The following is a 15,383-nucleotide window of genomic DNA, read 5'->3' as shown; positions in this document are numbered from 1 at the left end:
TGGAATCCACAAAGGCAGACGGGAAAATTCTTACCTACTTTTTGTATCTTTCCTCTATTCCAGCTGAGTAATTCATCTCTTGTGGCGTTCATCCATGCTTGTGAAACCAGAGGAAAGAGTAAAAGGGCTCGTTGTAGCTTACAACAGCTGCCAGGCAGGACCTCTTATTGCACACCTTTTTCTGCCAGCATCTCTTTGTACTCCAACATATTTAACTGTAAGAACAATTCTCAGTAGAGCAATAGTAAAGTGATTTGTAATAATCTACACAGTTAGGAGCAAAGTAGATCATTTGATACATGCTAAGTAATTCTATTGGCTGGGTCAATTTAGCTAGCCTCTTGCCCATGGCAGACAGGAGGGTGTGTATATATAGCTTATAGCGCTGTCCCTCTCCAGCAAAGGCTTTTCCTATAACTGCAGGTGTCAGGCTGCCAATATAGTAACAAGTTTTATAGTGCGTAATAAAGTCTGTGTTTGTACAGGCACCATGTGCTGCCATTAACATATCCCAGGGAAATCCGCCAGGTTAAAACAGGCCAAGGCCCAGGGCTAGGACTGCATTGTATAGTTTTAGTGAGTATCAGCAGGCACCTCATCCAAATAAACTTTAGAATGATCCTGAGTATATATCTATGACATTTGTGTGCAATACATCTTTACCCAAGGCATAGTGAAGTAACCAGAGAGCTAGTATAAATTTAATCTGGGTTGCACATATAAATGGAATTCATGCTAATTTGATTTTGCAGCCAGGACTGTGTGCATGCTTACCAGCTGGGCCTTGTAGTGGAAGGAGAAGGACAGGTCATTACAAGGAATGAGCTGAGTGACTAGGATTAAACAATAAAAATAACAAGCCAAGTCTCATTTTCTGCATCTTAAATAAGCTATTATATATTTACAGGTTGTATACAGGTCACCCAGATCAGAGGTGGAACTACCATTGGTGCAGCAGGTGCAGTGCTTCGGGGAGCCTGAGGGCTGAGGGGTCCACCGCTGCCCCTGTCACCCACTGTTTTTTCCTGTCATACTCTGCCTCCCCCTGCCTCTTCCTGTCACCCTCTGTTTCTCCCTGCCACCCACTGCCATGTTGCGCATTGTGAACATGGATTGGGGTGCACTTGGGCTCACCACCCACAAGTTTCGCCACCGACCCAGATGATGTGTTAGACACAGGAAACTGTCAGAGTACATGGGACACACAATATGCTCCACTATATAAGAAATTGTATTATAAACAAATAAATAAAGGACTCCCAGATGGGTTGGACTATACCCCCATCATGGTGTTGGTACACCGCCATCACACTATAGTTTGTCTTTAATTTTATTTTCCAAAATAAAAAAGATACCAGGGGCTAAACATAATAGGTTGGTTTTGCCTTGTAAATGATCCCTGCCTTTAAAAGCTATTTAGCCCCAGTACTCAAAGTTGGCTTGCTGCAGGTCACATGTCAACAGACGTATTTGCTTTGTCTATAAGGTAGGTGTATTCGTGCAGCAGGGCCATATTACTGTTCTGTACTGAGCCACACCATCACAGAACTGGTCACACCTCATCAGCTTCTTGCCATAGGCTCATGGTCATTATTAGAACCAGGCCCATGTGGCCCTTATTCTGGCCTTGTGTTGATACAAATTCCAGACAACATAACTCCCAACTTTACAATGGAGCTCGGTGGGGATGATTGCACATGATCGAAATTTGAGGGCATGGCCTGTGACAAGGGGTGTGACCTATAAATTGCATCACTCCCGCGAGGCCACACCCCCATTTTGCCACTGTGGGGGCATGGCCAGCATCTCGCACAGCAGCCTCTGTGCTTGCAGGAATAGATGCTGTGAGCTGTGACAGGGGGACTCCCAACTGCCTTCCCCCCACCACGGGACACTCCCAGCCCCAGGTGAGACACAGGAACGGCCCCAAATAATGGGACGTTCCCGTGAAAATAGGGACAGTTGAGAGGTACTGTATGAGACACGAATGTTACAATATACCAGCGATGACCGTAGAAGTATGTAGTATTCTCGAGGATTCCAAATGTTTAATTTTATAGCAATTTTCACCATCCCACCTATAGGGCGAGATGCACCAAACTAAAAAATGCTGTAAAAACCCAGTTTTCAGGGTTTTTACCACATTTTCATATGCAGTAAAGCCCCACCGCTGGGGCTTCACTGCGGGGGGTTATGCCAGTTCTAGATGGCGTAACCCCATGGAAGCCTATGGGCTTCCCTTCACGTCCCCCGCCACCCCGCACGCCCCCCGCCGATCCACGCCGCATCTCCCTCACCTGTGTATGGGCAGCCTCAGGCTGTGCTGCCCGGACCAGTGACCTCCTCCTCCCTGCACCGTTTCCGGAGCCCTCACAGCCGTGTGAGGGTTCAGGGAGGGAGGGGGGACCCGCTTCACATCGCCGCCCATCGCCTTTTAGTTAATAATCGCATATGTTACTGCATATACGATTATTAACCATGAGGATGCCGGTGATGTGCGGCCGGGGTTATTAGAGAATCTCACCCATAGTCTGCCCAAAACAAAGTGTAGTGTATAGTATTTCAGACATATGAAGGCAAAAGTATCATGGTTAGCCGCTTATCACATTCTCTGTGTGATGCGATGATTGGGCTCTCACATCCACAGGCATACACACACACACACAGCAGACTTGATTGGAATATCCGATGCCACTGAGTATGTGCAGTATTATACTGCATGTAAGTGGCCGCTAGCCAGGCTGTGTGAAAGGGGGATTTCTGCACAACTGTAAACTTCATTATGTTTGCCTAGAAAAGGTTATCCTTTAAGTCAGTGTTTTTCAACAGCTATGAAGTGTGCCCCCAGAGCTAGAGATGTCCACACCAGTTTACCATCACCACCAATTCAACAGGTATTCACTGGTCTCTTCCTGCTCCAGTGCTGTATACTGGTTACATGAGACCACCCCTTTCTGACATCAGTGGCTCCAAATCTGGCTGCTGGCCCCTCCTCCTCTTGTCATCTGGTAATCATCATTGGTTGGCAGCGGCTTTTATAGCTCCCTCTCTTACCACAATGATTTTAATGTCAGTCCTGGTGTCCTGGTTCAAGGGCTCATTAATTAAGAAGCTGGTTGGAGACTGCATAGGACATGAATTGGATTTAGAAAAGACAAGTCAAAGGGAGCTAGGTGAGTAGCTGCTGGGTTGTCCTGCTGTTATACTGTCTTCACTAGCTCCATAGGAGAACATAATGGCAGTTAGGCAGTGACCCATATGGTGATCACATGAGCGTATTTTTAACTCTATCCCATGGGGCACTACACTGTGTTTATCTTGGGGTCAATATGTTTTCTTTTTGTGTTCTATGTTCTGTGATTTTTTTTATGTGGGGACCAATGTGATGTTTGCTTTTTTTGTGAGGACCAATGTGGTTTATTTTTGTTACCTGTGGGGAATAGTGTGATTGTTTTTTCATATGGGGGCCAATGGGCTTATTTTTTCCTGTGGAGGCAATTTGTTTTACCCTGTGGGGAGCCGATGGTGAGCCTTGGTATGCCTTGTTTGGTATGCCGCGATTTGAAAAAGGTTGGAAATCACTTCATTAAGTGTACAAAGGATTGTAATTTGTTACATTTTATTTTGGTATTACCATATTTATACTTACTGTACCCTTTTCATTTTAATTTTACTTTATACGTGGTAGTTTTTTAATAAAGGGATGGATCTATTAATAGGTGCGCCTTCCTGCTATAATGGTATTCGTTTGACCATTGTTCAGCAGGTTGTCATTGGTTCTGTTCTTTTCTCTATAATCCTTTCCATAAGCCCATTGTTTCCCTCAAAGACCATCCTTGTCAGTCTTATTGATAGACTATATGGCAATCCTTCCACAGCAGATTGGTTTGTTGACCAGGTGTATGATGTGTGAGTTACGTGACATAAAAGCAGATTATGACACATTTATGGTTATGCCAGGTTTAGATAATGCCAAAAAGATAATGAAAAGCAGGCAAAAGTTTAGTACAATTGAACGCTTACATTTACTTACAGTATATTGGTTAGTTTAACATATGTCTAGGAAGTAATTTACGTTCCACTCTCCTAGGTATAATAATTGATTTAGAATAACTTTGAAAAAAAGTCCATTTGAACTGTGCTGGCAACATGGCATGGAAACGGTATTATTGGCACCAGCTTATTATTCATGGAAACTCTCAGGGTTTGACCCATATGGATTCTATGCAAATCTTAAAGTTTCTGGTCATGCATTTTTATTATTTTCTTCTGCTATTGCCAAATGGTCTATTCACTGCAATTACTGAAAGCTGTCAGATGCACCATGAAGGTGGTTTTCATACTTCTAAGGATAGAAGCAAGGAAATACAATTTAATTTGCTTGTGTGACGTTTTTATGCATTTAATTCAAATGCATTATAAATTTGGATTTCGGGACATATTGATCTTTTTTTATAAGAGTAATTAATATCATATAGCTATTGGAAGCATCTCAGGCCAGCTTTGTGTAAGAAGTTTCCAGCAATGCACACGGTTAATAATACTTTGGTGTAGTCGGTATGCTCTTATCATAGTTGGAAGCAGGAAATCGGCTTAATTGTCCTTTTCATAACATCAACTGTAGCTAAAAACAAAATAGTTTATGTAAGTACAGTGAAATCCAAACTCTTTTCTTTGTTCAATAAACACTAGTAAATTCACAGTTAATATATTTAATAGCCTGTTTTAATGCCACGAGTTCTTTCTCTGTGCATATTTGAAATCTTCTGTTAGCCATTAGCATAATGAGAGAAATAAGAGAGTGGTAGACAGGCCAAGTAGCAGACCTAGATCAATCTAGCTTGTTACTTGTAAGATAATGTATAAATAGGCAAATGCTTTGTACAGCTGATGTCAATGTTTAGAAGCTGATTTTAAGTAATGCCATGATTACAAAAATAAAGAACATTACAGCACAAAATATCATATATACTTTCAGATTCAACCAAACAAAAATGCAATTTTGCAGTAGTGCTAAAAAAAAAAAATGAATTGTCAATTGCGACAAAGTCAGAACAGAATCATGAACAAGGGGTCACGTGATGCTCCTCGGAGCAGTGTGGTTTAACTTCACTCAGCGGATATGTGCATTATAGTCCTGGCTACCCTGCTGAAACTGATACGGGTACAACAGGGTTATCACTAGGCATAGTAGGCTGGTGCATAGGGTTGGCAAAGTCAGGTCTTAATTTGACTAGCATTACAGTATATGGATGTATATCAAACCCTTCTTTACTCATTAGCATAGAACAATTTCTTGATAAAATGAAAACAATTTGCCACTTTAGATTGAACTGATAATGATAAAGAGATGACTTGTGACTATGATCTGCACTGGAAAAGGGGTAGGACCATCTGAGCTATAGTCTATGCTTTGCAAAAGGTGTGATTATTGGATAGGGTGGATAGGGATTGTTGACTTGGGTGGCTGGAACGTGTCAAAGGTGTTAGTCTTCAATTATATAAAACTAAAGTTGCGTTCACACCGGTTCTGGCAACCGCCAATATAGTAACTATATCAGCGGGCCACCGGCTGAATGCTATAGTGCATACACACTGCACAATATTGTTTGACATATCATTCATTGACGATACTGAGTCCCCTTCTAAGCATGCAGCCATTTGACAATATTTCAAAGTGAGCTGCATTCGATGAGGGGGAGGTAGCTATTAATGGCCCATGGGAGCACTTATCAATCGCTGTTTACATCATACACACTGTTTAAAAAAATACATGCAGTGTGTATACACCCTGGCTTCAGCAAAATGTCACGTTGAAAGATGATCTCTTTCTATGAATTTGTAGGATCCGGTTTGACCACCAGTGATTGCGCCAAAGGGTCAAATTGCACCATTAGGCATCATTACACCTTCTCTTTTTAGGATTCATTTGGGAAGTTTTCCTCTAGGTGTAGTATGCTCTTCACTGCTAGAAATGTGTGCAAGCCCTGGGAGCAGTTACCCTAATTAATTAATAGTGCAGGTGTTATTTCTCATTGTGCTTTGTGTGTTGGGTGGTTTTCCTTTTCAAATATTTTTGCGGCGGTATAAAAATGACAGTTTGGATAAGGCTTGCTCCCAGTTTAATACAAACAAGTTGAAAAGCTGTTTGGATTATTAAAATGTCTTTCTTAAATGCTATACCTAGAGAAGTGAAGAAGTAACGTTACACAATGGGGTCGATTCAGTCCTGCATGTAGAGTAACGGCCTCTGTCGAGGGTGGGGGTCTGCTCATGTGCATGTGCAGATCACGGCAGCGACATTTTTATTCACTGGGGCGCTCAGTGCCTTAATGACAAGCAGAAAGCTTTCTGGGATAGTCCTTTAACGTTTCATGGGTGTGCCCACAAAAACAGTGGGCACCCATAGAAACTGGGCAGGCCCCAGGGAATGTAGGCATTGCCCTGCCTGCTCAGGGTGGGTGGCTGATGAAACATGACATCACTGCAAGGAGACAACCGTGCAGCTGAAAAGTAAGGCCTGGGCTTCTTTTCGGTTGAGTGTAGACAAAAAAGAATTCGATGGTAAGTCACCATCACAGGATGTTACCTTGGTGCTTGTGAGCGGAGGTGTAAGCGCACACATCCGCTTGCAGCGTACCAAGGGGATTCGGGCAGTAGGGGAACCTTTGTTTAAAGAGACTCTGGGGTATTAAAATTGAATATATTTATTTTTATCTTATAGCTTATTTGGAACAAGTCCTTAGTTGGTGTAGTTTTGCATCTTGGAAAAATAGGATTGCAATTGTAAAGTGGTGGGGTGAGCATCCTAGCTACGATACAGTAAAAATAAAGTTGTATTTGATTTGAGTATTAAATGCAAAGGAAAGCATTAATTTCCTTGCATGCTTTGCAACCCTTGCATTACATCTTCATTTGTCCTGATACTGTTCACCCTTAAGTTGGATTTGATCTAACACTAAGGCCCTTATTCAGATCTGATCGCAAATTTGTTTGGAAAATGGGCAAACCATGTGCACTGCAGGTGGGCAGATGTAACATGTGCAGAGAGAGAGTTAAATTTGGGTGGGGTGTGTTGAAACTGAAATCTAAATTGCAGTGTTAAAATAATGCAGCCAGTAATTACCCTGCACAGTAACAAAATAACTCACACAAATCTAACTCTCTCTTCACATGTTACATCTGCCCCACCTGCAGTGCACATGGTTTTGCCCGTTTTCCAAACAAATTCGTACTGCGGTCAGATCTGAATAAAGGCCTAAATGTGGTAATTCTGACCCTAGTCATCCATGCTATTCACTTGTTGCCTTCCAAGAAGAGCTGCAGGTGCTCAGGATGACGTACAAGCAGTTTGCTAGTTTCTTCCCCATCTGTTATATTAAGTTCAAATTTTTACCATAATTGTGTGTAGGGGTCAAAATAGAGGGGAGGTAATCTAATGGTGAGGTAGAACTAGTACCTCGGCCCGCACAGTAATTCTAACAGAAAAGCATTATAGTTTGTAGGGGGGAATGGAGGGGGGTAAATGAGTTACACCACCTCTCCAGGACCACTGTAAGCCCTGATTGTGTCAATTGTGAGTATAGGACCATGTAATTTCACTTATGCATTTGTAGTGACAATAAATGATTTCACACAAAATTAAACATTTTAAAACAAGTATAATAATAAATAAAAACATTTATAAAATGTATTGCATTAAATGTGTCAGTCACTGATAGGGATATTCTGAAAAATGAGTTACAACCCCGGGTGCAGAGCCAGATTAAGGTCTAAATGGGCCTGGAGCTGAAAATTATCAAGGGCCTATTATGCGCAATAATAGGGGTTGTGGCCAGCACCTGATTATGTGGGAGGCTTGACCAGTGTTCTGGTTGGGTGGTCTGCTCATGGGTCTCTATTTTTGTAAATACTTTCAACTAATTATATATGCCTGGAAAAAGCAGGAGGCTGGCATAGGAAAAATGCAGGAAGATATATTGGCGGGTGCCCTCCAAAAGGTGCCCCCGCAGGATGCCGATGTCATAAAATCCTAAGATACTTGCGGGGTGAGGCGGCACTCCAGTCGTAAAAAGAATACTGAAAGACAAAACTTAGTAGACAACATTTCAGCACCTTTTATGTGGTCATCTAAGTTTACCACACCATATACCGGGATGCGGTCAATATGTCGGTGGTTGGAATCCCAGCTGTCAAAATACCAATGCCAGAATCCCGACCACTGCAATGCACTTTGTCTCTTTATGGGTGTCCCCCGCAAGGGGGAGCGATCCACAGCCCCCCCTTGTCGGCATTGCGGAGGTCGGGATTCCGGCGTCGGTATTTTGACCGCCGGGATTCCAACCACCAGCATATCATACCGGACCCCATATACCCCTTATACCAATCATGCAATTTACACAAACTGAGCCAAAATTCATGTTATGCCACACAGATTAAGGCAAAAATTTTCCACATGGATTGAGCCAAAATACACACTATACCAAACAGATTAAGCAATAATGCACAATATGCTTCATAAACGGGCATTGCGCGCCAAAGGTGCGCATTAAAAATTACACCATAATGCCCATTACATGTTAAGCCACACACCATAATGTTCATTAAGTATTATGCCAAACACCATAATGCCTGTTAAAAATTATGCTACATAAGTGCTGCTTACCTATATGCTCATTGACAGGGGTTACATGCTCATTGCCATGTGGGATTGCATGCTCATTGCCAAGGGGGAATACATGCTTGCGGTAACTGGGGGGACAGCTGCCGCCGGGCAGAAATGACAGCCATTGACAGCCGGGCAGAGAGCAGGGGGCTGCCCCGCTGTATTTAGAGCAATGCAGGTCCTGGCTATTTGAAATAATACCCCTTTCACACCAGAAAATGCAGGGATTTACCCGGGCTGGCCCCTATTACACCAGCCTAGTTCCTGCATTTTCTGGTTTGAGGAGAGAAAACTAATCCACCCCCCCTTTAAACTTTAGGGGTAGTTACCATCATTATCTTCGGAACCAACTGACCCATTTACATGTGGGCTAAGAATGATTTTCAAATGATTTCGGTCCTGTGAAACTGGGCCATTTGGTTCCAGAGAAATCTGTCCTCAAACAACATGAACAGCCATGAAATTACATTTCAAAAATGAAAAAAATCGGTTTACCCGCAATATCTCTAGAACCAATGAACTCATATGGACCAACCTGGTATCAGATTGAAGGCCCAGCAATTTGAGTTAGACTGAGATCAACCTCGAGCTTCTGTGATGCCGTTGGAACCAGGTGGGGGTCGGAATTAGAAGGTCTCATGTTATCCTATGGGGAAAATGTTCCAGCTTTGCCTGGCGGTATCTCCAGTTCCCGGGGGGCTAGCAACGCAAGGCAGGGCTTGTTGGAAAGCCCTGACCCTCAGTTATAAAATGGGCCTATTTAGAGAGTGGGCCTGGAGCTGTAGCTCCATCAGCCCCATTGTTAATCCGGCTCTGCCCGGGTGACACCAACCCTGGTGACGCCTCTGATATATGCATATGCTAGTGGAACGCATGTACTATAGACCATGAACTGGCATAATTTATTCATTTATATAGTGAGTTTCTCTCAAAGGTATAAATTCCTAAACACACAAAGATACATACTGTACATATCAGAGTCTATATTTAGTCTCTTTTGGCCCATTTAGGAGGTTACCTGGTGGAAATATGAAAATACAGGAAAATACGCTTCACATGGATAGAGCCCTGGTGAGAATTGTACCCAATACCCCATTGCAAACCGCTATGACCCCACGGCAGTTGCACACATATATTTTTTTAATACTTAATACTTAAAATGTATTTACATCAATTACTATGAAATATACAGTAGTACTTTATCAAATTTTACAATACTACACTAGCAGTGTATATTGTCTTTTTTACTGCCTCTGTGCAACCATGTTGCCTACTCTACAGATCCTCTGTACCATATTCTTTCCAGTTCCTCTGGGAACTTCTCTATAATACTTTCCCCTCATAAGGCCTGGAGGTTCACTTCCCAGACCATAAATGGATGCAGTTATAATCCTGGTGGTCAAGATGCCAGCTAACTGAATACCAACTGCTGCCAGAACACCAGCACCGGAACTTCAAAATGGATCAGGATGGTGATGCTGGAATCCCGACAGCAAACAACCTGAACGTAAGTATGCCAGGGCTGGTTAAGATCAGGTGAGGAAGGGGTTAGGCACTAGGAGGGAACTTTGGGTTAAGCTGCAGAGTTTAGGCATTGAGATTAGGCTGCAGGCTGAGGGGTAAGGCACTAGCGGGGAGGGTTAGGACAGGCTGCAGGGGGGGGGGGGGGCTGTTAGGGAGAAGGTTAGGACTGGACATTAGGAAACTGACAGGCAGAAGTACACAGGGGGCCGGGCCACAAGTCTACACTCTTTATCCATGCAGGGGCTGCGTGGTGTGCTGCAGATGAGGGCACACTTCACCACTGCCTGTAAGCCTGTTGTTGGTCATAATATAGCTGACAGGCTGTGAAATATACCTTTCCAACCAAAATCTCTGTTGTAACTTTTTTACCCAAAAAAGTCGTACTTGGCTTATAACTTATTTCCATTGCACTGCACTCCCGGGATTTTCCTGGGTTGGACTGGTTTCCAATAAATCAGGGAAAGTCCAACAAAACCTGTGGATATCATTAAAAGTCATTTTGGCACTATCAGTAATAAGGGATGATGTAGCTGTCAAGGTGATAAAGTACAATAAGTTATGGCACCAATTGGCTATAAAATTATTTATATTAAATGTATATGAGACTAAATGATTAACAAATTAGAAATTGCACACATATGACCAAGTACAGTAGTATGCATTATGTTAGTCTTTAGTCTAAATGTGAAGAAATGCATTAAATTATATATATATATATATATATATATATATATATATATATATATATATATATATATATATATATATATATATATGTATATATATATATGTACTTTGGATGAGTGGCGCCACTTGTGCTCGTGTGAAAAAATATATAGAGTGGCCACAGCAATCTTCCCTTATTAAGTAGAGGGTGTCAGCCAGTTCTTTAAAAATTAGTGTCGGTATAACACTTAGGAGATATGGGTAAATGGATAAAGATTTCGGCGACTAATTACTGGGCTAGGTATATAATAAATAAATAAATATTTATTAAGATAACATATTTTTATAAGACAAAATGGTACGTATAAAAGGATGGACAAGATTTAAAGACACAAGGGTAAAATTTGCAAGGATAAAAATACAGATTGATATACACAAAAAATATTGGGGAGGTATATATAAAACAATTTATAAAAATCTTCCTAAAATCAATAAAAAAGGTATAAAGATATAAAGGAGATTTGCTTAGCTCAAAAAAGGATGGAGATCAGTGGTTGTCCAACGCGTTTCAAGGGGTGATGAAGTCACATCGACGAAACGCGTTGGTCAACTACTGATCTCCATCCTTTTTTGAGCTAAGCAAATCTCCTTTATATCTTTATACGTTTTTTATTGATTTTAGGAAGATTTTTATAAATTGTTTTATATACTGTATACCTCCCCCATATTTTTTGTGTATATCAATCTGTATTTTTATCCTTGCAAATTTTACCCTTGTATCTTTAAATCTTGTCCATCCTTTTATACGTACCATTTTGTCTTATAAAAATAGGTTATCTTAATAAATATTTATTTATTTATTATATACCTAGCCCAGTAATTAGTCGCCGAAATCTTTATCCATTTACCCATTCATATATATATATATATATATATATATATATATATATTTGTCCAACTCTGCCGGCACTCCATTAATAAATACATCCAGCCCCGGTGCCCGAAATAAATAAACACAGCTCCCCACAAGAAACGGCACTCCAGAGGCAATTTTCAGCGTTGCAAAACAATGTGTATTACATCAAGCTTTCGGGGTATAACCCCGTCGTCAGGACACACTAGAAAACCTACAGCCTGTAGGTTTTCTAGTGTGTCCTGACGACGGGGGTTATACCCCGAAAGCATGATGTAATACACATTTTTTTGCAACGCTGAAAATTGCCTCTGGAGTGCCGTTTCTTGTGGGGAGCTATATATATATATATATATATATATATATATATATATATATATATATATATATATATATATATATATATATATATATATATATATGAGAAGCAAAGAAGAGGGCACCCACCAATTTGTTGAGAAAATGTGAAAAAAGATTTATTGCTTACATGACATGGCTAACGTTTCGGTCTTGACACAGACCTTTGTCAATGACAAATACTTCACAGAAGAGGTCCTTCCACCATGAACACACTGGCAAGACAGCTCGCATAGATGGACTCACGGGACCCTCAAGATCTCCACAGGCTCTCCCAGCTGGCTGCGACTTAGCGCTCGGCACACACACCCAGCAAACAGCTCGGACCACCAGCAGCGTCTCCAGCAGCCACGCTTGTGTGACGCTACTCTGCTGCTGGAGACACTGCTGGTGGTCCGAGCTGTTTGCTGGGTGTGTGTGTCGAGCGCTAAGTCGCAGCCAGCTGGGAGAGCCTGTGGAGATCTTGAGAGTCCTGTGAGTCCATCTATGCGAGCTGTCTTGTCAGTGGTTTATTGTGAAATCTTGTGGTAGCCAGCCCACACCAGAGGGAGACCTTGGTAGTGGCACTACTTTCTGTAAAATTGTTTTAATATTACACTATCAGGCGCCATATATATATATATATATATATATATATATATATATATATATATATACACACACACTCGTGGATGCAAAACCTCTGGTCTCTCGATGGTTGCATCAGCAGCCAGCACCATGGAAGGACCAATCAGCAGCTTTTGGATTTCCCCATGTATAAATTCACAGGTAAGAGCTGTTCTCATTGCATTAGTGGTTTTACATCTACCCTACTCATTACACAGGATAAGAGCTCCCTGGTCACCAGACTCAGGATATTTTCCTTGGGGCTTTTGCACCTGAACCTTTTCCCGGGTATACCGAGCAGGTTTAACATAGGTGATGGCAATCATAAATTAATTAAGAGGGAAGTCCAGGAACAGAGCATTTGTTCCCTAATGGAATGGGTCATGTTGGTGGTTATGTTTTTAACATTATGGGGACAGTGCACTCTCCGTTTGACATATAGCAGATGATAGGTGCGCAGCTCACAAGGTTTAATAATAGTGTATATAGGCCCTTTTGAAACACTGTCTAAATACTGTCCAAACAATGTGGTCTTACCTCTAGAGATACTTCTACAAATAAAGCCTCAATGCACGGGGTTGTGTACATATGGTATCATGTAGACTCCACCCTCTATTAAGCAAGCATGCATTATAAATTACTGAAGTATATGACCTGCAAGGGTGTGAGTGCCGTGTGTCGGTACAGACAGTCATTGTTACTTTGTCTATTTATACACTGTCTGTAGATACATTAGCCCCACACAATGAGCTCAGATAAATAAACAATCCTTTCAGCTTTGTGCATACAGGGTGTACAGATGGATCCTGTATACAAGCATTAGGTAATCAGAGTGAGTCAGTGACCCGAGGAATCCCAGTGACAAGTCACAATAACATCTACTGGACTTGGCTTATACTTTTTTGGCATCAACTCTCTCAAATGATACGGACTATTCTTTAAATGCTAAATTTCATGCTATTGTAATCACAGAAGCAGCATTAGCACGTGCCTTATTATGTCAGTCATAACAAACAATGTAGAACAATAGAAAGGTTTTTCCTTTCTTCCCTATGTCTCTGGTTTATGCTGATAGAAGCTTGGTTACTTTGTACATTTTTGGACTAGTTTCAAATCGCAGGGGTTTTAACAGTTTCCAACTGGTCCAATTCAAACGTACAATACAAATCTCAATACCCATTACAAATAAGTGTGTGTTGTTTCTTTATCAGCAACAAGCAGTGAGGTTGTTACCATGGGCGACATACGATATCCCGACAGTGGGAATGCTGGCGGTCATAAGACTGACCCGACCCGACATCCCAATATGGAGATTCCCAACTGGGGCTCCTTAAGTAACTTAACCCTCTCTCCCTAACAACGTCAGACTGGGGCATGAAGAGCCCACTGGGAGAATGCAATGGTAGGGGCTCATGTGTAGGAGTGTGGCCAGTCTACAGAGTTAGTGTGGTCAGCCAACAGAGAAGTATGGCTAACAATTAGAGATTGCATGGTGTTGGCCCTTTGATGAATATATAAATAGTAAATGTTGTTTATCACTTTATCTCCTGTTTATCTCTTTGCCAGGCTTAATATCATCTGCCCCACAATCTGTAAACTGACAGTTAGGGGCTGATTGGCTGGTATCTCTCTCCGCTCTCTCCAATACTTAGTACATCTTAGTTTTATTATGTAGAAATGACTTAGTAGTATTCTTGGAACTTGTAAATGATGGGCCCAGGTACTAAAATATAATTTGCACCCTCTCCTCCAAGAAGTCATGGTAATAGCACGGCGCCCGTTACGTAGTTAGAGTAGCGGCCCTGTCAGAATCAGCGTAGTGTTTGCGCGTCCAGCGTAGTTAGCGTAGTCAGTCAGAAGTATCATAGTGTTCCCGCTAGCCTAGTAGCGTAGTTCCTGTCAGAAGTAGCGTAGTGTTCCCACGGCCAGCGTAGTCAGCATCCCTGTCAGATATTACCCCCACTAACCATGGCAGCCCGAAGTGTGGCAAGCGCAGCGAGCCCCGCGAGGTGACGCGTTACGCGTCCCTCCAACCTTTTCATACCCTCACTATCCACGTCGGTGTGGAGTTTATTTTATAAAATGTGTCGAGCGCAGCGAGCCATCGAGCCCAAAGCATGGCGAGCACAGCGAGGCCCATGAGGAGATTCGGAATACATGTAAAGTAATCCGTGTCCCCTCGCTGCACTCGCCACGCTTCGGGCTCAGTGGCTCGCTGTGCTCGCCACACTTTATACAATCATCACCCCGCCGACGTGGATAGTGTGGGTATGAACAGGTCGGGGGGACATATAACATGTCCCCTCGTGGGGCTCGCTGCACTCGCCACACTTAGGGCTGGCGTGGATAGTGGGGGTTTCAAAACGAGGCTCTCCCTGAAGCGGACACTGGCAGGGTTGCCGTACCCAGCTGCAATAATTACATAGACGCAGGAGTGTCTTCGACTGACAGTGTAGCTTAGCCTATGCTGAAAACACAGCATAGCCGGGCGCTGTGCTATTACACAAGTACCGAAGTCATTGCTGGTCTGGGCTGCAATGGGCCCCTTAATCCTCAGGGGCCCCAGTGCAATGCAACTGCTGCACCATTGATAATTCCGCCTCTGTTAGTATTATAGGTGACTGTGGATCATGAAACAAGTTTGTATGTCAA

Source organism: Crinia signifera, chromosome 9 (assembly GCF_055691185.1).
Source record: "Crinia signifera chromosome 9, ASM5569118v1, whole genome shotgun sequence".
NCBI classification, from domain to species: domain Eukaryota; kingdom Metazoa; phylum Chordata; class Amphibia; order Anura; family Myobatrachidae; genus Crinia; species Crinia signifera.
The sequence above is the reverse complement of the archived record's forward strand: the minus strand, read 5'-3'. Positions refer to the sequence as shown.